Source organism: Liolophura sinensis, chromosome 8 (assembly GCF_032854445.1).
Source record: "Liolophura sinensis isolate JHLJ2023 chromosome 8, CUHK_Ljap_v2, whole genome shotgun sequence".
Classification (NCBI taxonomy): Eukaryota; Metazoa; Mollusca; class Polyplacophora; order Chitonida; family Chitonidae; genus Liolophura; species Liolophura sinensis.
In genome coordinates this window covers 19,352,647-19,374,995 of record NC_088302.1, presented here as the reverse complement: position 1 = coordinate 19,374,995, position 22,349 = coordinate 19,352,647, and the positions used below count along the sequence as shown (strand labels likewise).

The 22,349-nt window shown below is 40.3% G+C and overlaps 1 pseudogene; it reads right to left on the bottom strand.

The window, feature by feature from the left end:
* Nucleotides 1-2,495: 2,495 nt before the first annotated feature.
* On the bottom strand, nt 2,496-19,949 carry LOC135473280 (QRFP-like peptide receptor; annotated as a pseudogene).
* Between the last annotated feature and the right edge of the window lie 2,400 nt (nt 19,950-22,349).

Genomic DNA, 22,349 nt, shown 5'->3' with positions numbered 1-22,349 from the left:
GCAAAAACAAAAATATATTTAAATTGCCACACCTGTAAAAGACAATACAATACTTTCACATGATACATACATGTATATACATTTATTTAAAACAGAGATATATATTTATTGATTCATGTTCATTTTTAAAATTTTACATTATCCACAAAGCGTACGTGCACTTGTGTACAAAAGACAGTGGATTCACAAAATAGTCTTCTTAATATGCTCTACAGAACTCCAAAAGAATATTTGGAGGTGCGGAAGTGGGAAAGGGTTAAAATCTCGATCCTCATTTAGCGGTTCGTCTACTGTCGTAACAATCAAGTACGTTTTGACGTCACTACAACGAACATGACTAGAAGACAACGATCTCCAGGATTCAGCGAATCAACGAAAATTGCAGTGAGGTTTTGGATACCTTGCAGATCTAGGATGTCTCTGACGGGTGCGACACGTGTGTGACATTAAAATATTAAACTTCGGTGAGTATATGCACTGGCTATAATGGCAGCTTGTATAGAAGGTTTCTACATGGCTTATTTATGTATTTGATTGGAGTTTTACGCCGTACACAAATATATTTCATTTTTACGACGGCAGCCAGTATGATGAGAGGAAACCAGATATAATTCGGAGAAAACAACAGACAGCACCCTGGGAAACCCGCATGCAGCGTCAGGTTTACGACCGGAGAGGATGCCAGAATGTGCTGGACTCACAGCAATCGTGTTGATATAAGCTTCATGGGTCATTCATTATACAGTGTTATCATGCTAACCACTCGATTACAGAGGGCACTGGGCTTGCCTATGACGTCATTCCACCAGTAGCTTGTCATCCCTATTGAATAACAGTCGATCATTAAATCTTTCGCGAAGATGTCCACCTAAATGGAAATTTTTCTGGCCGTCCGTGCGGTTAGACGATCCCTGCTTCCTGTTTTTGTCCATCATACAATTTAACCTAGATGTCTATGAAAGGGGCCGCGTGTAACGTGAGCACAAAATGTAATTGTACCACAGGAAGTGGACTACAGGGATGCGATGAGACAAGTACGTGACAAACACATTCATATGAAAACGCCAGCAAAGCGTAGGGTCCGCTTCCTTGTATCTAGAGGCGAGTAAACCCGGCTAGGTCGTCCTTTGGACTTTCGCACAGGTATTATACATATACATTGTCTCGACTGATATCCCCGTGAGGATGTTCACTTACTGTTTGTATCTTTGTCACTAACTGAAACACAAAATGCAGGAAATCATCTAAAAGGATTTCTCGGTACCCAGTCGAGAAAATTGGAATCTTCAAAGGTGATGTTCTCAGTTAATGCCCGTGCGCACAACGGAAGTACATGGTACCTCTTTTTACAGCTGAATTTTGATGATCGCGGATCTGGATTATCGTAACGTAGCTCCTCCTAGTTTAGATAATGCCAGGAACGTCTCACAGGCGAAGTCCAAAGAAACCGGTCGTTTGAAAAAATGAGGTGATGATTAACAGAGAATACACAAGTTCCCTGAAGGTGACATGTTGGTTCACAGGCATGAAACGATGACTTGAAGTTACGTGACCGCGCTGTGGAGGTGATTTTACTGGATGACTCTGGGATGTCTAGCAGTGATGAGAACAACATTGGTTCTAGGTTTCAGAAGTCGCATATTTGAGCGCCTGAAAATGAGAAAAAATATATGCGTGTAATATATCTCACTTTCAAATTTGCATATACCCATAGGAGCCAATGTATACATGTATGTTATTTTTCTTAGTGATTGCCCTCTGCATCAACATGCTATTTAACTCATCTATCATGTTAACTCAGCGGGTGGGGAATGTGTATATACCAAAATTTAATTCTGAGCTTTTGAAACGGATAGAATCCGTGCAATGTCCATTTATTCATGATCTATTTTATACTAAACCTGCAGATGGTGGTGGATTTCCCCTGGGCTCTGTCTGCCCGCGCCTCCCCCCCCCCCCCAACCGCCGTCGTATAAGTGAACTATTCTTGAATAAGGCGTAAAACACCTATCAAATTTTTTTTATACTATTTTATCGCGAAAAAGATTTTATTCGTCTGTTTTAACAGTCTGTTTCAATTAATATTCATCTACCTGCATAATCACTAATAATCTCTACCATGCTTTTGAATAATTATACCTGATTTAATGAATAAGCTTTATGTGGAGTTTAACACTGTGAACTAGAGAAATAGTATAACTTAATTTTCTTTGCAATACTACTGACATCCAGTATGGAGCTTGTGTTACGTGTCACTGAAGAAAGGCAATTTTGGTAGTGACCATGAGTGATTTTACAATTAGCTGAATATAGAGAGCAAAATATAAGAAACAGATTATAGGTGTAAAACATCTTTAGAATAAAAATTTTTATTAAGAAGACATAATAAAATGATTTTCTATACCTTACAGGTGGCGGTGTGGGTTTCCTCTCCTGTACTAAATCCCGGCAGCACGCCGGCCATAACGAATTGACCGCCTCTCGCAATCTCTTGTTTAGACACAGTACATAACCGGGTTGACGGCGCTGTGCGCATGCCCGAGCCACAAGGCATACCTCAGCACGGCGATTTGAGACAACTCCCTGAAATATCCAGGGCTAATGACGTGATGTTGTACGGCAGCCAAAACACCAGGAAGAGCACCACCAGAATAACGAGCATGCGTGCAGGCGCGCTTCCGGGAAGTGATGGTCTGGGCGCTGCTGTTGGAGTTAACCCTTTCAAACTGCTTGTTGTAGAGCGTCTCGCCGATGCGGACGTAGCAAATGGCGAGGATTGTAGCGGGGATGATGAAGACGACCAGAAGGGAAGAAATGCCGAATGCGAGACGGTAATCGTGATTCACCCATTTTTCCACGCAAAAGCCCAAACTCTCGAAATGGGGCAACGGGATCTCGTCTACCTCTCTGACGAGTAGCAGTGGTGTCATAATGGCGGCGGAAACGACCCAAATTAAGATGATCATAATGATGGCCTCGGAGAACTTTTTCACTCGTCTCTTGCTGGTAGGGAACTGGATGGATACGTATCTGTCAATGCTCATGGCCATAAGCGTAAATATGCTTGATGCCACAGCCACGCCTGCAAAACATAAAATCGCCAATGTTAGCGCAGTTTTCTTTTCATGATATATTCTGAAACAACCAAAAATGACGAAGATGCGACCTGTGTATAAATCTAGCCGAGAATAAATCTAGACGTCAAAACAGACATTCGTATACCAGCCGTCAAACAAAATGGACGTTTCGATTTCGTAATAGCAAGGTCACTTTTCAAAACACATCAATTCCAACACAAACCACGAATAAAGTATATAAAGTATGAAGTATATAAAACTAGAAATTAGAACGGATTCATGCAAAGAGAAGCAGTTAACAGTTTTCAGTGATGATGGAAACACGCAAGAAATATTCCACGCGAGTGAATTAAATCAAAATCCGAATCGTGTATCTTTCTGGTACATATATATAAATTGTTGACAATCAAATCATGTTTCTCAGGTGCGCTTCGACTGCAACTGTTCATATACCCAGCGTGGCGATATAATTTAATGCGAAAAAAATACGGCCTAATAATCCCTTAATATGACACAATATAATTTCCCAATATAATAACCCAAACCGGTAAATCACGTTGCACGCGCATGCGAATTTCAAAAAGGACCCACGATCAAGAAGAAGAAGAACATCGACAACAAAGTGTTGTTCTCCCATGGAACCTCTCTTCACTGTTAAAAATATGGGGTTTGTTTAAAACACTGATGAGAATTTATAACAGACTTGGCGAAGTTCGTGACAATCAGTGCGAAGATGCCAGATACGACAGTATCTCCGGTAAAACGTAAATCTCCCATCGTAGTTCCTGAATAATCAGCAAAAAACATCAGGGATTTGCTACGGTGTTTAGAATTTATAACAATCGTTATTGATTGATTGATTGGTTTCCTAAGGTTTAAAAACCAACACTGATTTCTTGAAAACTTATTTCTTTAACCCATCATCATTATTTCTGCATGATGGGTGCATTGTTTATTAAAGTATTTTTAGTTCGGGTTTTATGTTGTGTCAAGGTGGGAATACTTCAGATAAATTACACCCAATTGTTTTGGAATGGTGTTTGTAACACGTATAAAGAGGCGATAAATTCTTGGAGACAAAAATAAGTTCGCACAATGCTACTGAAGATGTGTACTGAGGAGATTGGCCAGTGCATGCACTGTCCTGGAATAAATGCTGCGAGGCATTACAGTCTTCATCGTGTACACAAGCTATTCTCGTACGCATTAAAACGTCTAGTCTTTCTCAGTGGGTAAAAAACCGCACGAGATATGGAGGAATAGTTGCTTTTGGCAATGTTCGCTTCTGATCATTCAGCCATTATGTATAAATACACACAAACGCGTTATGTGACCATTTTTTTTACACAAATTTTTGCTCCTGATGCTTTCTCTTTCTTCTTTCTACAGAACATAGTCCTCTAGAGCAAAGAAAAAACACGCCGGTGATGATGGATGGTGTTTTTTTTGTAATTCTTTGAGACCAGAATATCCGCTATCACTGTCTTGGGATGCGACTTAGAGTGCGGAAGGAAGGCAATCAAAAGCAAAAGAACATTCAAATAACCTTCATCAAAACATAAAAAATAGAATTGAAAGAAAATATATCTTGTTTTTTAAACGAAAATATATACATTTATATATAGGAAAACTATAGTGGGCTTTATGAACCATATTTGTAGTCTATAATACAATGACGTCACTTGATTAAAGCCTGTCTACTTTATGATAATAATGACCGCAAGTGAATGTATTTACAGGCGAATGATTTGCACAATGTATATGGTGACTAAAACTTAAAATTTCCATATATGGTTACCAGATAAAAACAAAATCACACCCGGATAAACTGACGATAGACTTGATATTAGGCAGTAGAAAGTTCTGTCCTATTTAATGCATGATTCACTGTTTCGATTTTTACGTCACTTGTAAATACATTGACTTCGCTTGCAACTGTACTGACGTCGCTTGACAATACATTGACGTCTCCTGGGGGCGGTTTCTCAAAGGGATCGTAATGTTACGCCGGCCTAATCACCATGACGTCGCATACTGACGGCATATTCACGACCGGCATGACGTTAAGACCCCTCTGAGGGACAGCCCACTGGTGCCAATACAATTCTAGCATAGTAAACTAATTACTACTTCTCATCCTTAAAGTGAAGGCTTTGATTTCAAACGGATGCTTCAGAAAACGGGTTTGGGAGTCAATGTAGAGAGGCATTTCTTGGAGACAACACCTGAGAGTGTAACACACTGTCTTACTCACAGGAATACATTTCTGTTGCTAATGGCACACTAAAATTGGAAAAAAACCCCTGATATTTCCGCGCTTAGTGATTAGTGTGTAATACAAAAGGAGAACTTTGAGAGTTGACGAGACCAGCTACGAAAGAGTAATAGAGTAATTGCTTTGTTGTATTCAAATTTAATAGACATTTTCATGAAAACAATGCAAAGGGAACCAACCCGGAATCTTAGTTCATCAGCACAATCCTGGATTATGTAAGTATACAGCACAAAAATCATAGAGAGTAAAAGCAGAGATGAAAGTGTGATGGTCATGCGTAGCCGGTGATATCCGGCCTGCATATTCACATCATTTGCCTGTTTATTTGCCTCATATGAAAACAATGCAAAGGGACCAAGCCACTTTGGAGGTTTAACCCTCCAGCAGAATTTCGGTTTATATAGAAATACGCCATAAAAGATAACAGCACAAAGAGTAAAACCAGAACAGCGACGACTATGTGATAGATGCCAAATGGACACACGGAACCGATGAAATCCAGCCTCTTATAAATTTACTTCAGTTGACGATTTATTCTAATTGTCTATGGTTAGAGGATACAGTAAGCATAACGCATACAGACTCACCGAATACAAAAATATCACCATGTCTGTTTTATGTGACATTTCTTCCAGACGGTTGGTTTTGAAAGCTACAACAATAAACATCATATTCTGATTGGGGGGCGTTGCTCAGTTGGTTAGCGGGCTGACCCAGGAGCCTCTCACCAAAATGGTCGCTGTGAATTCAAATCCACCTCATGCTGGCTTCTCCTTGGGCTCTGCCCGATTTCCTCCCACCATAATGCTGGCCGCCGTCGTATTAGTGAAATATTCTTGAATACGGCGTAAAACATCAATCAAATAAATAATCCAATAAAATATTTATATATGGTGAATATTTACCGCACAATATTATGGGGAGATACAAGATAAAGAGATTTTAAATGTGATAGTTGTGCAAATTAATAAAGCACAACATATAGCCACTATATCGTTATTCCACTTTGGATACTTACAAGACAAGACGTAAAAGCGATGTAAAAATGGCTAAAACTTTAATCCCGTTATCTTCATCAAAGAGTAGATACCACGATAACAGTCACTGTGGGAACATTACATAACATAGACGTCATAAGGTTGCATGACCTGTGTTAATAGGAACTTGACGTCTGAATTGCGGGGGGGGGGGGGGAGGGGGTTCAAGGGTTCAAGGGAAATGCGAAGTCATGTATAAAAACTGGATTGAATTCTCCTCGGCGCACTTGTGCTACAATCAATTTTGAATTTATGACCTTGCCATTATTGACAAAGAACATCCATATTGGTTGAGGGCTGGTATACGAATGTCTGTTTTGACAGTATAGATTGTCGAAGGGCCAAATAGATGTTAATTTATAAAGAGACCCTCTAACGGTCATCGGCCTTGGGGAATCCTCACTAAATTAATATAAAATTAGAGTAATACCGATACTGACGCCATGGTCGCTTTATTAACAATACTAGATCTCATAGACTTCGCACATGTCATATAGGAATACTCGTTATACAAGCAATCGTGGATTTATATCTCGATGCCTAACCATACAATTATTGCTTTGTTCTTGAAACAAAGAGAATACCTCCAAGCAGGAATATTAGTCATAATCCGATATGAGCTTTATTAATGTTCAGCATCTAATCACCTCAATACTTTTGTTGCCAAAGATTTGTCTTGAGGCACTGGCCAACTTGTTCCCATTGATGTAAATATATTCTATTTATGCAAATGAAACACATACCACAGTGAGTTATGAAAACGCCATTGTCAGTATATTTCCCAATAACGGCAATCAAATTAACAATGCGATATTATTTCATAACAAGAAGTTCCGAGGGTCCAACATAATATGACCCTCGACTAAGATCAGGTTTTCCCAATAATGCTCAGATGATGGATTTTCATGGAAGGCGACAATGCTCTAGAAATTCTGCCCATGATTCACTCTCACCGTTGTTATAAAACTGTCCAGTCTTTGTAAGTTTTCACAAGCCACATTAACCTTGTGACATCGTGGTATACCCATTCCCAGTGGAGTTATACACCGTTAATAAAACAGTATAATGTAGTTCGTATTCCGAATCCAATAGTTGTCTGAAATGCCTTTTTATTTACTTGTTTAGGATGAAATTCCGTAGGACACTTAAATACTTTTGCACTGATAGGACGCCGACCAGGTTCATGGCTGGAGGGAACAAAACCACCCTTCGGCAGGTAAGACGTCATGTTTAACTGAAATGAAACATATCCATCCAGATTGTCTGTTGCACATTTAGTCGCACTACCAATATCTGCAAAGTATCGTGTAATTTCAAGTGGGGGTAGTATGCAAACTGTAAACAAATGTGGCATATGACAGGCCTCTTGAGTTGGACATGTCAAACCATGGTCTGGAACAGTTTATCCCACCTGTAACGTTTAATACAACATCGAACGTCTCCTGGAGCTTTCCCATTTCATATCACACAGCCCGGGAAGTTTCAAAGCGCTTGGAAAGTTTGATTCTTCATGGAACCTTTGGAATCACGCAGAACGTGTCACATTATTTGGAACCTTTTGAATCACGCAGAACGTGTCACACTAGTTGGAACGGTTTCCGGAAAGTGGGATGCTTCATAGCGTTTCCGTATTTTCTCGCATATAGCGACAATCACTTTCTTTTGAAGTTTTACCAAGCTATAAGATTCAAGCAGATACTGTTTCGATGGGGACAACGGCATGGCATCTACCTGTCTCCCAATTGCACTTGTTCCATGTAACTCTTATAAAAAAGTCAAATACTATCATAAATACAGCATGCACGAACAATGGCACCATCATAACCTGGCCTTATAAGCGACAGCAGTAATCATCTGCTTGTTTGGGATAGTGGGGAAATAAAAAAAAGGGATAAAACATTACATTTGTGCAAACTAATGTGGCATATCATGGTCACTAAAATCTAGTTATTTCATTGAACAGCTTGGCATATTGCATGGATAGTCTGTGGTCACCCATAGCCAGCGAAATACACTTGGCGGTTTGTTGTGTCTTCAGTTGTTAGAACCCAATGGTTTCTTTGTTTAAAAGGTGCGTTCCATTACCAGTTACATGTATATCAGTAATTTTGTACATAGCGGTTGATCAAATGGTTCATAGTATTTCTTAGAAACATTTCAATTCATCCGGCACACCAGTGTAAGTAAATTCATATGTATCCCAGCAGCTCCCTTTGGCTACCCCGGTAACAAAGACCTATACATTAGCTAACACGTGTTAGTATTGGTATAGAAGCCACTGTATAATTCCAACCTTATTGGCGGTCGTATGCAAAGAACACAGTGCGTCCAAAATAAATCGATATGCTCTTTTGTTCTCTTCTATAAACAGGCTACATCTAAAAATGTGAAAGACTATAGCACTGAGAGTAAAACCAGAGCAGTGATCTAAGATTCAACATCTGTAAAGTTTGCCCTAGACCCTACTTGCACATTAATTGTCGGGTTCATTACCCGGTGCTAATAAATCTGGAAATTAAGGGTAGTTTACCAGAAAGAGTGTTGGTAATTATATCAAACATGGACGAAATAAAATTTGGTTTCATATTACCAATACGTGGAATTATTATATACATATGTATGCATTGTCTGATATCATCACAGAGGACCACCAACCAGAAATAAATTTCCCACATCCCGAAGCTCTGCCAGGGATACTTAATTGGCATTGGGAAATCTTCTCTGGGGAACTTAATTTCGTTCGAACTGACTCTCTTGACCTTTTCTTTCTCGTGTAATAGAATGACAAGGAAAAAAACTCTAGCCGCCAGGTTTTTTCTTTATAAATCAGAAAGCATGTCTGCGAATCTGAGCGCATCAAGATATTGGCGGTTGGTCTCACAGACATTTCCTGTATACAGTAACCTGGACATACACTGGCGACGACAGTAACTAATTCAGTGCACGAGGGCTTTGATGGACAGTTCAAATCCTTTTGCCTACATTAAGACCTGAAAGGCCCATCGATTCTCGCACGGTTGACGCCCGAGATGTGGTTTTGGTGAAAATTGGTGAATCGTCTAATCCAACGCCGTACCTGAGAAAGTTCCCAAGGAAACCACAGCCAGGTTATCTATAGCAAATGACCCGGTTATTATGTGGTGCAGGCTTTTAGGGCTCTTATAGATCTGGGACAAATCACTCAGATATATTTGCGTGTCTGATATCCGGGTTTTTGTGAGTGGTTCTCCGTGTTTATGACTTTCAATAGTCTCAGGTAGGATATGACACAAGTAATGCTAGCTAACAATCAGCAGGTGCTGAGTGAGATAGGGCGCGGGGTAGGGTGAGGGGGATATCAGGTCTGCCACGAGCACGATGCCTGTTTAGCAACTCTGAATTAGAGTTGATCTATTTCTATTTCTACGGAACTGTATATATATTATATATATATATAAATTGTCAGTTGTATGTATGAAACTTGTCACTGAAGTGGAAACATTGTTTTGGCTGTTGACGAACATGAGCTGTGAATGGAACATTTCGTTTGCCATGAAATAGATTGACGTCACTGCATTAGGCTTAACTGGTCTTTAGGCACCATTGGTTTTGGTCAGCCCAGCTGGTAATGAAAGGAGACATGTGGCAAGATTGCAAGGCTCTGATCAGTTAAGTTCGTGAGGATGTACCATAACAAATAAAGATCGCTAAAACGCAGTACTGTCTTATAACGATCTTTATGGTGTGGGACCAGCTGCCTGAATACTTTTAGGTTTGATGATTAGATCAGATCGATGTAACCAGTCATCAAGAATCACTGTCACTCTCCATGTGTTTACTCTCCATGTGGTAGTCATGTTGTACCATATCCGTGTCTAAAGCAGGATTCTGCTAGTGGACTAAATATCCCCCGAGGTCTCTTCAATTGCTTCCATTGTATTGTTTATCAAATATGACTGACACACAGAAATTTGAGTAATTCTCTACTATTATAGTCTAATAAATTTGCGATTAACATAACTGCATTTTCTTCACTTTATTCTGCTTAAACTGTGGTGCTTGAGGGAGTTTTTCTACTTATTCATATATATGAACAGGCAGAATAAAGCCCTAACCGATAAGAAGAGCTCGGTCGCCGTTGCTCTGGTTCCACTCTCTATGTTTGAGACTTTTGTATTTCAGTGCAGGGTACGAACACATCTGTCATGAACCAGTGTTTTACTGTACTGATTGAGTGATTGATAAAGGACGTTGTATTGTAAAACGGGGAATCGGCCCAAATTTGCTAGAAACTTTGCACCGCAAGAAACGAAACTGACTATAGCCGTGAGTACCATCAGTTGACACTCATAAAGCGACTTCTTTTTTCAGCTCCGTTTGACTCTTCTTGTTTCATGTTATTTGAAAAACATGCGATTGTCCACCATGCTTCCGTTCATGCGCGTTGTTTCCTATTCTGAGTACATTACACCACCCTTTTGCTTAAAGAGGTAAAACCCATATTGTTACGTCATATATTACCGGACCAACGAGCTTGAACATACCACTTTCCCGAAAGAAATGTTTTCACTTATTTGCAAGTTTGTGTGTGACCCTTACTACAATCTACTGCAATGCACTTTTGGCTTTTTTCGGTGGAGGATGTGGGGAGTGTTTGGCTGACTGCACGACAATGAAAATTCTTTCCCACAGCGTTCATACTGGAACGTCATTGATGTCACGGAACCATGCGTGAAAAGTCCATAAGGCAGAAAAGAGCAAGGTGGCTTAGTTTCGTAGAAATTCTTAAATTTGATCAAGTATGAAACTTTCCCAGCATTGCTCATGGCTATTATAATCAAGCTATCAAACTACTACACTTGACTGGGTCTGGTTATACCAAAAACTTCAAAAATTGGTAACTTCTTGCAGCATCGCTTAGCATTGAGCACTGAGAGGTTAGAACAAGAAAACAGGACTGGTTGGCGTTGTGTCCGTGTCATGTGACTGAGTGGGGTGTCATGTCTTGTGTCTTCTGCATGACACTTCAGTGGCGGCAGCATTTTGGCGGCATGGACTCCCCCTGTCACTAGAAGACACAATATATGGACATATTGACTCCTAGTCGTCATGTAATTAAAAAATTGTTAAAGGACAAGACAGCACCTGGCTGAAACACTTTCAATCGAAAGCAGAATTCTCAAGCTTTCTAAAAAGTATCACACTTTATTATTTTAATGAGATTTCACTGAAAAACATGTAGAACAAAATGACAATACTGCAAAATGGCTGGTGGTGAATCAAGGCAGACATCTTGAGAATTTTATCCAATCAAACACGTTTCTATCAGATTGCGCCTTTACCCATTCACTCCATGAAGTGACATATGACAACACAGAACTACCACATAACACATCATTTTGAGATCGTTCATAACGATTTAGTTACGTGTAGCCGAAGGGCCATTTCACACAGTGTTATTGCACAGGTGTGTATCATTTGCGGACCACCAAACACGTAAAATCAGTTGATTTACAAGCCGTGTAATATTCAAGGACAGTATTACATATTATGTCAGACTGCAGCATACCGTCTCGGCCCAAACCACATTCATCTCCCCAGGAGACCCTAGGCCTATTTAGGCACGCTGTTCAACATACACAATTCCATTTCTTGTGCTTCATTTTAGCGCTTAGTCAGCAGTTTCTAAATAACAAATATCAGAGTCAATGAAAAATTCATTAGGGATGCCGAAGGTTTACGGGAATGAGACGATCAACGGCATCTCACCGCACAATGCGTAATTAATTCTTTCTACATAATTTTATTTTCTCTAAATTCATAGAACTGAAGAATTGAAATTTTGCTCCTTTGTCTTTCTCGAATAAAAGGGATGATTTTTTTCTGTTTTCTTTCATAAAATACAGTAAAATTAGTGAAGCGCCGTGTTCAAACCGAGGTGCTTTCTCTGACGTCCACGATAACTAGGCCAGCACTGCTCTCATCTTAGAAACCACCACCACAATACTGAAGCATAAAATTAATCGACATCGACCACTGCTAAGATGTATATCCATTTGTTTCAGAATTGAGCATGTATCTAGCTGTACAACAATCTTATTGTAATTTTCTAAACATTTAAGAGGTGTCAAAATCCCAATCACAGCGCCCCTCCTTACGTTAGGACCTGAACCAGGAATTCCCTGGCCGTGCGTCTACAGGATACTTAAACTGTAAATGATACAGCTGGCTTATTGTATGAACCGTTCAAGCAGTGGAGGAAATATCCTTCCAGTATGTTCAGTTTCCGAGAAAGCTATTCACCACTTCATCGCCAAAGTCCACAACTTTTATTTGCTATAGGCTACTGCTTTGACGAGAATGTGGAAAATACCTTCGATGTTAGAGAGCTAGAGTAAACGTGACGTCACTTTTCTGTCGATAAAGGAGACGCGCTGAAGCTGTGTCAAGACAACGTTTCACTAGACTTTTACTGGTTGAAAAAAAAATGTTTAATGCCGGTCCTTCGGTCGACATAAGCATTAGTCAGGTGCTGTCGTTCACTTCAAGTACGAAGGAAAACCTCAAGCATAAATACATACATACATACATACCACTACATTGGACAGGCTGAATAATATCTCAAGGGATTTAATTCTCTCTACATTTGTATACCAAATCTATGAGTCGAAACAGACATTCGTATACCAGTCGTCAACGAGCACGGACGTTCCAGGTCAATAATCGCAAGACCAATTCCTCAAAACGACGTACAACACAAATCTCCAAACAACTAAGAAAGTATACAAAGTACGAAAATAGGACGGAATGATGCAAAGAGAAGCAGTCAAAAGTTTTCAATGATGTAGGAAAGACGCAATGTTCTAGGTAACTGAGTGAAATCAGTATTCAAACCGTGAGGCATCACGTCGTACATCACAATGATCTGTCTGGTTTTGGTAACTCAACTTTAAGATGTTGTGCTGCTTTCCCTGTTTTTGTTTCCAACATAAAGAACTTACAAGAAGAACTGAAAATATACCAATATGAAAGATTACTGCAGAAATGAAAACCACTATAACGACTTCAGTGGTGAGAAGTGGCAATGATCACACCCATATGGCGAAATACGGCCTGTTGTCAGTTTATACCTTAGTTAAGGTTTTATTTTAACTGTTTATCTAAATGCTTCAATGGTAGCATCTTAAACTCTTCCTAACACGCTTAGGTTTAGAGACCCTTTTCATGTGATGAAATAAAGTGACTTGCCTATACCCAAGAAAAGATGGTGTATACCTAAAGTATTAACATATTAATATTAAGCTTGGTCTTGTTTGTCTGTTCTCCAAAAGACTTGCTAGATTCTTGACGTTCCCAGCAATATTTTTGATCTATCAGATTTGCTGCAAAGATTACAATTTCAACGGTGAATAGGAATAAAGTACCCAAAAACTGAAGTCTTAAAAAGCAGCTAATGAATGTCTTTAGTAAAAGAACAAGTGGTCTTGTTTTTAGGTAGAATCGCAAATCAATATTGTTACACGAAAACTGAGCATGACATGAGGTTGGTCATTTGCGAAGTGCACCCGAAGACGGAGAAGAAAAGAAAAGCCTCATTTTAAGGACATAGAGGAAGGTGTGTGGTTGTGCCTGATCGACTGCATAGCCTCTCCGTGGCCGGAAAGAAAGGATCGTTAGTTAAGATTTCAGGAACTGCTCCGAGCGTAAAGCACTATGGAAAGTTGATGCTGGGTCTGTGTTTTATGTACATTCCAAGAAGACAAAATCTGCGAATTTCCCCAAAAGCGATATGGAACAATGGTACAATTCAAGCTGAGAAGTAGACTAACAACAATATCCTTCAAGACTATAACATTGGTATTCCAGGTGTTGCTCAGGGCGTAAAGCTCCACTGAATATAAAGTAATCAACGCGTAACGGTGAAATGAATCAAGATGCTTGAAACTCTTCTGTTCCAGGGGTAAAGTTGTACGAGTTTCGAAACGACATTGGAAGATACTAATCCAATATATCTTCCAAGACATAGGCTTTTCACCTATCCAATACAAATAGAAACGCCAAATGTAATAAATAAATCAGAAAATGCAATACTTCCTTGGGTCGACCAAAAACATTCCTGAAACGTAAGTACTCGGTCTGGACACCGAAATTAGGAGCCGGTTAAATCACATTCAGTCATTAACATATCCATATCTTGACTCCGTAATCATACTAGTAACTTCATAGCCGGGGCATTAAGCAATCTTTCAGCAGCGGCAGCAGACATAACTGCCAATGGCTTTGATTTATTTATTTATTAGATTGATGTTTTACGCCGTACTCAAGAATATTTCACTTATACGACGGCGGCGAGCATTATGGTGGGAGGAAACCGGGCACAGCCCGAGGAAAAACCACGACCATCCGCAAGTTGTTGGCAAACCTTCCCACCTACGTCTAGAGAGGAAGCCAGCATGAGCTGGACTTGAACAGCGACCGCATTGGTGAGCGGCTCCTGGGTCATTACGCTGCTTTAGCGCGCTAACCAACTGAGCCACGGAGGCCCCAGCCAATCGCTTTGTCAACGTACTTTAGCATCCCCATCTGTTCGATCTGGACAACAGGATGCAATAACAATGAACAATGTTTGCAACACCTATCTGCTAAGACCGTAACGACATCTAATCGATAACTTTTGTTTACATGTATGCATAATTACTCTCCCATTGGGACAAACATTGGGACACGGGACCCCCCTCGATCAGATCGTGCATGCAGAATCTCGCATGTTCGAATCCAGCCCTCGCAGATTCGTCTAAGGCTTTAGCTTAGGAGGTGTGTCCATGCACATTGCCGTTAAGGGAGATTGATTACTCCGAGCTCTACTGTTCCATCTACCCAAATAAATTCAACCGTTGTAAAGTATCATGAGGTTAAGATTGATTTTTAAAAATTGTATTACATGACTGGAGTTCAACATTTTTTCATTTTTAAGACGACAGTTGATTTTACTAGTGATAAAATTTCACTTCAATAAAACTTTTTCTCGCACACACCTCTGTCAATATCTCCTGCCTTTAAACTGCAGCCCAAAACAGCCAAAACTAAACTCGAGCCTGCAGCCTAACTGGTTTATTGGTGCTCAACGCCATGCTCATTATTTTTTACTTATATGACGTCGATCAGTTTTATAGGTGAAGGAAACAAAAGTGGATTCTGTAAATCGGCTCACCGACCTTTGGCAATTTTCTGACGAACTTTTCCACATGTGACATACATATATATGCATTCCATATTGTTGGAAGTTTTCTTATATGAAGTTTTGACTGCTCGAGCAGCCACAAGAACGTGATCCCCAAGGCCAGGCACAGAACAATGAGAACGGGGAAATCTACGAATTGTTTTTGATGCTGAGTGTTCTTGTTTTCACGGAGGAGCAATATGTATTAGAGCGTTAGTCTGATTAACGCACTTGAAATTAACCCTGTAAACACCTTACTGATTTTGAAATGAGGCGAATCGCTCACGTTTATAAACTAGTAATGTTTATAAAAAATATCCACAATTTCCACGATGTCGTATGCCGGGATTGAAGCCACAAACAGTGTGATTTAACAAATCATCGACATAATTGCGAACTGATGGAACGATGATGTGTCATTGTTTAGTTCCATCGTTCCTTCGCTTCGATCTATCATCCATCGCGCTTCACAGTATCGTTCCATCTGTTCCATAGTTCCATCGCTCTATCGTTCAGTCGCTTCGTTTCGTTACGTCGTCGAGCGATGGAACGATAGCACGATGGCCTGAACCAGCTATTACAGAAAAGAGGTAAAGGGGTGCTATAAACTAATTAGCCGTAACGTCCTCACGGGCAGTGATAGATTTAATGTTTGTGGTCTCCGATAACCCACCAGTCAGTCAGTTTTCTTCTCTCTCCAGACGTTAATGACGGTCTTTTAAAACGGACTAGAGACTTGAGAGTGTGAGTTGCTCCTCACCGCCGTGCGTCACGAGTAACCCGAGTCACGAGCAACACCCCACCTCCCTCACCGCTACCATCACTGGTGTAACTTTCCAGCGGTTCCATCGGACACTTGCACGGTTCGTGAGCGGTTGTCTCCGACATGTATTTGCAGAAGTCAGAAGCTGGATCAGGCAAAATGGTGTACGCGACTTGCCAAAGGCTAGATATATTACGAACGAAAAATCCTGGAGCTCGATCCGCTCTCAAGTTACATGCATTGGGTAGTCGTCCATTGCCAGGGTTTCTGTGTACAAACACAGACGGTTGCTATCAAGTTCACATTCTCAGCTTCTCACATACCACTGGCTGTTAAGAATATATCGAGACAAGCTCTTCTGAACATCTTTTTCGAGGAATGGGTTCGCAAGCGTGGTAAAGAAAAAGCCACAAAAATCAATGCTATCAAACATCTCGTCAGCTGTTTGGAGAGAACACGCTTTAGCGTCTTTATGAAAAAGAAAACAACATGAAACTGTAACGTGGTCAAAATTCATATCTACCGGTCACAATTAAGAAAGAATATTACGGGTTGACTTATTTACTTATTTATTTGACGTTATACGACGACAACGTTATGGTGGGAGGAAGCCATGCAGATGAAACCCACGATCATCCGCAGGCTGCTGACAGACCTTCCCACGTACGACTGGAGAGGAAACCCGCATGAGCTGGACGTGAACTCATAGTAACCACGTTGCACCACGCTGGCATACTAACCACCTCGGTCACGGAGACCCCTGATTTATGTAATACCCTTGTTTGCTTTTAGTTAAGCGTTGCTGTCGTCATTATTTCTGTCATATCACAACAGCGTCTTCTGTACTTCACTGAAATACCATACCGAAGACACCAGGCACGACTACCTAACAATCACAGCGTACTGTCAAAGGTTCGCGCAGCGCCTTTGCACTTTTTAACAAAATAAGTAAATAAACAGATTGAGTACGCTATATATATATATTTAAAGAAGCAGCTTTCGTGTAGGTACATGAACTCTGCGTACCCCGTTTACTATAGTCTGTTTCTTTTAGAGAGTCGCCTACATTCAGCTCTCTGTAAAATCAGTCATACTCTCTACCAAAATTGCTTTTAGTCAGTGCCACGTAAAAAACCTAGCTCTACATATTGATACGTTGGATGTCCATGGTATTACAAAGAAATTACAGTTAGAATACTATTTCTAATTCATAATGTTAACTCCATAAGCTTAATTTCAACACCAGTAACTCATTGCCTCGGGTGACGTCAAAATTATTCAAAAACAAGGTGCATGCTGGACAAGGGGCGTGAAGAGTAATTTGTTTTAAATGAATGCACCAACATGCGGTTAAGAGAAACTCCATGCAATAACACCGCCTACACTAGATCATATACCACATGAGATAAAGTAAAATTCATTTATTAAGGGTATATTATATTAAAACGCGAGAACGATTTCAAATATGATATAATGACTCCGCCCAACACCCATCATGCTACTTTTTTGAATAATTATGACGTCATCCGAGGCAGTTGGTTCTTGCCGATGGTCATTCTTCAGAATGACTAATTTCACAGAAAGCTGAATATAGACGACTCTCTAAAATAGACATTAATGCTTCAACAAGGCCCTTACCATAACCATGCTGTACCTGAGCCTGTACCTGAAAATGACTAAGATTTTGTCTGTGATGTAAGGAAGCAATTGGCTTGCGTCAATCGGGGCATGCAGGCCAGTCACTATGTACCTGGCGCCATATGCCAGGATTAGTCCAGATCAGCGATGAACCATCCACGATACATCACTTTGAACTATGCACAAACCCAATCGTCTATCTAGAGCCACGGGCATCTGGGCCTTGTACGCGCTAATTGGGATAGAGTCTGAGCCGTATACATTCTGGCCTGTCTTGTTAGCACCCTGATATTAATATAATAATAATAGTCGATCATGCATTGACAGAACAGTTAACAGCTCTGAGATCGGCTACACCTTCGCTACAACTTCGTCAATACACAGATTAATTTATAGGCCTGTAATATATATATATATATATATATATATATATATATATATATATATATATATATATATATATACCGCAAATCCAATGCTGGGCAAATATACGTATATTGTTACATAGCGCATTTAGCCTTATGTATACAATCTATTTCCCATTGTTAACTGTTGTCTAAATGAAATTCTGCGACCAGATGTTTTTGGAAAAAAAAAGCGTTGCTGTCCTATTAATAAAATACAGTTGAACCGTTGTCTACACTGTCAGTACATATTTGCGTTATTTTCAATTGTTGTAGGTTAAATAAAGCTCTGCAGTCTTCGGATTATTGCAAAAAAGGCGCTCGTATATAAAAGAGTCTGCAGCGTCATTAATAAATCAGTCCTAAAGTACGATTACTAAATGAGATATCACAAATGATTGGAATTTCAGCCAGGTTTGCAAGCTGCATGAGACACACAAGACGGTGGACAAAGGCCGGCATCAAAGCACCCAGTTTCAAAGGAAAAGGAAAAGGGTTTTTCAAAAGAAAGCCCAGAGCAGATGTCAGGTGATCAACTGGCGAACCCAAGCCATGATTGATTCCGCACTGTGGACAGCTTACAGGATTGTCATGTATGTGATCCCGTTATAGCATTGTATGTTAACAGTTGAGAGCGAACGTTGGGACTGATGAACTCTCTTGTTGCCATCTGACACGAGCCCATGCATCAGGATTAACAGATAATGAAAACGTAAATTATTTGTTCTCTCCAATCAAAAACAGAACATCATTCGAAGTGTAACCACGAAGAAGATTGTAAAGTAAGGTTTCATGTCTTTCCACAAAAAAAAACAAAACAAAAAAAAAAACAAAACAAAAAAACAAAACAAAACAAACAGCTTAACTGTAACGAAGTACATAAAACGTTCCATATGTCATAAAATACAGAAAAGCATTCTGCAGAGATTAGCAGAGATTTTGATGTATTTATTTATTTACTTGATTGGTGTTTTAAGCCGTACTCAAGAATTTGAGATTGAATTGAGTCAATTGAATTAACCTGGGCTCGTAGATGTCTTGAGCTAATGTTATTTACATTTACGCCTTTGAGTGCGTGAAATATTCTTGAATACACATCGTGACAAGTAATCAAATAGATGATTAATAACGAAAATCAAAAATTGGTACATACCTTGCAAAAATGTGGCGACTTTACAGAGGAAGTGGCCATAGATCCACAGTCGGTGAATGATGGAGCCCACGGAGGTGGGCATACAGAGCAAAGTGATGGTCAAATCGGCCATAGCCAGGTTAACCAGGTAGTAATGCCTGACCTGGCGGAGAGCTTTTCTCCCTGTCACCGTGACAATTACCAGGATATTGCCACACAGAGCCAGGGCAAACGTCGGAATGTACAACGTGATCAAGACAACCGTGTTGAAGTTTCCCCAACCGTACAAACTGCCGAGAAACTCTTGAAGAATTTCGTCCACGCTAAAGTTGTAAGCGGTTCTTCCCGATGAGAGGGAGTTATTGATCTCGTTTTCTAAAGTGTCTTTGATGTAGATATACTCGGATAATTGATCCAGGGCCATCTTTACCTTTTCATGTAGTTCCGAACAATATCCAGGGGTTGTTCTGATCCAAGTTCCTAACCCACTAAGACAAGCTTGGGCCTTTCACTTCTGTGTAGCAAAGTCGGTGCGCCTGTGACGTTCTGCTCCGCAAATCTGACACTGTGTTATACGGCATTACTTGTGGCTGGACGTTAAAACAGCTCACCAATTACATGTAGTATTATGAGTCTTATTGACTGATGTCAGAGACCATTCAGCCCTCAGCAGCGCACCAGTAACACTGACAGACGAACACTGACTGAGCGTATGCTTTCGAGCCTCCTCGGCAGCACCCAGCGACTTCAAACACACCTATCGATGGATCGCCACGACAGTGAGACTTGGAGCTTTGCAGACAGCCTAATCCGATAGCGCTGGTCTGTAGGGCACGGGCATGCTTGGCGAGGTTACGAAGCCGTGTGCAGATATCATGCTGCTCTTTAACTGACGGGATATAATAACAGACAGCCAACGTTGCCGCTTCCTTCTGCTCTTTCAGCCTCGGTGCCTATTGTCAAGAAGACAATATTCCATGTCGTGGGTGCAACAGCAAATTGAATACCTGAACACAGTGATGTAAAATTGTTGCCGCCAGCGTTACTTTGTCAGGCATGCATGTAACAGTATGTTTAATCTGCATCATTAGGCTGACTGCGACTGAGCATCACAGGGGTCTTCGGAACCGCTTGCTACAGAATCGCCCATCACCGGGTTCAGGAGTTCAAAACCTACTCCATCAAATTTCTCTTTTGCCGTGGTATAGAAAGGAAAAGGCAAACATTTTTACACCACGTGTACCACGTTCCTACGTACCAGTACCACTCAAAAATGGAATGTGTCTCGATGTATGAAGCGATCCACTTCATGTCATTGAATATTTGCACTTTCTCGACACCTATGTAATCTGGATATGTCTTGAGTTATGTAGACTCGATTTATTTGTCATGCCAACACATATGTTACATCTACAACATTTTCTTACGCGTACATGCTCTTTTTACCGCTTGTTTTTCATAACATCTACATGATATTTTGCTTGTTTTGTTACACCTACATGTTGTCTTGCTTATTTTTGTTACACTTACATGTAATTTTGCTTGTTTTTGTTACACCTACATGTTGTCTTGCTTGTTTTTACTACCATTGGATTCTGTTGTCATATTTACATATTCTTATCAAATACTCTTCCATATTTGTCCTGTGGTAACGTCGCAGATTTTCATTTTTTTTCCAGCCATATCACTCACGATTTTGGCAAAACAGCATTCCTTACAATTATTGAGTGAAGATAATATTTTCTTACTTGATATAAGGTGTCTAGCATTTCAATACCAATCGATACCCTTCTGACTTCGTGTAGACGGCTATACTCACATTTCAGATGCTATATATCTTGTTTCCATATATATAAGGAGTTACCGTCAACGGCCATGGCATGCGCTCAGTAACGTTAAATTTACTTTGCACTGTCTTGCTTGTGATTGGTCAAATCCTTACCCAAAGAAAGGTTAACCAGTCATGGCCGAGATGGTTAGAGTGTCAACGCGGCACAATACCACAGGGGCCTCTCACCAATGCTGTCGCTGTGCTGGCTTTCTCTCTAGCTGTACGTTGGAAACAACCTGCGGATGGTAGAGAGGGGTTTCCTCCCTGGCCGCCGTCGTATAGGCGAAATTTTCTTGAATATGGCGTAAAACACCAATCAAATAAATAAATAACCAATGATGGACATTCAAAGTTTTCTATTATCTTTGCTTTTTTTCTAGTGCATGCTTAACGGATTTGTTTGATGAATTTGTGGCTTACAAATCAAAATAAGTCTTACTTTACAGATTAACGGGCTTTAAATGTGCCATCAAAACGCTTGGGAAAATTTTCACAAAATGTTCTTCACCATCCCATCGATAGATCCTGGTACCTGTAGGCACAGTGGTGGCGATCTGATATGTAGTTGTGTGACTGTTGAAGCTGTGAGCTCATAGGAACGGGGTAAAATGCCAGGAGTCTAACTATAATTAGAGGTATAGAGTTCGGAGGGTCACAGAAATACCCGAGCATCACTAGGTGTCTATGTCACTTGTAGGTATTCCATTCCAATTATTACACCTGTATAATGAAGGAAGCCTTTCAAACCACACAGGTAATTATACGACGGCAAGTCCTATCCGGTGATTAAAGCACAGATGATTGAAGGCTACAACTTCCGCTCACACTGACACCGCGCGCGGATATAATGAAGTGACCCGAGAATAATAATTGTTGTGTAGTCGCCAGCACTGGGGCCAGTCATGCAACGCCTCAAGAGGTTTATACTATTTCTGTATAATGTATTCTCACATATTCGCTCTGATCTGGTGTGAATCGTGTGATCAGAGTTAT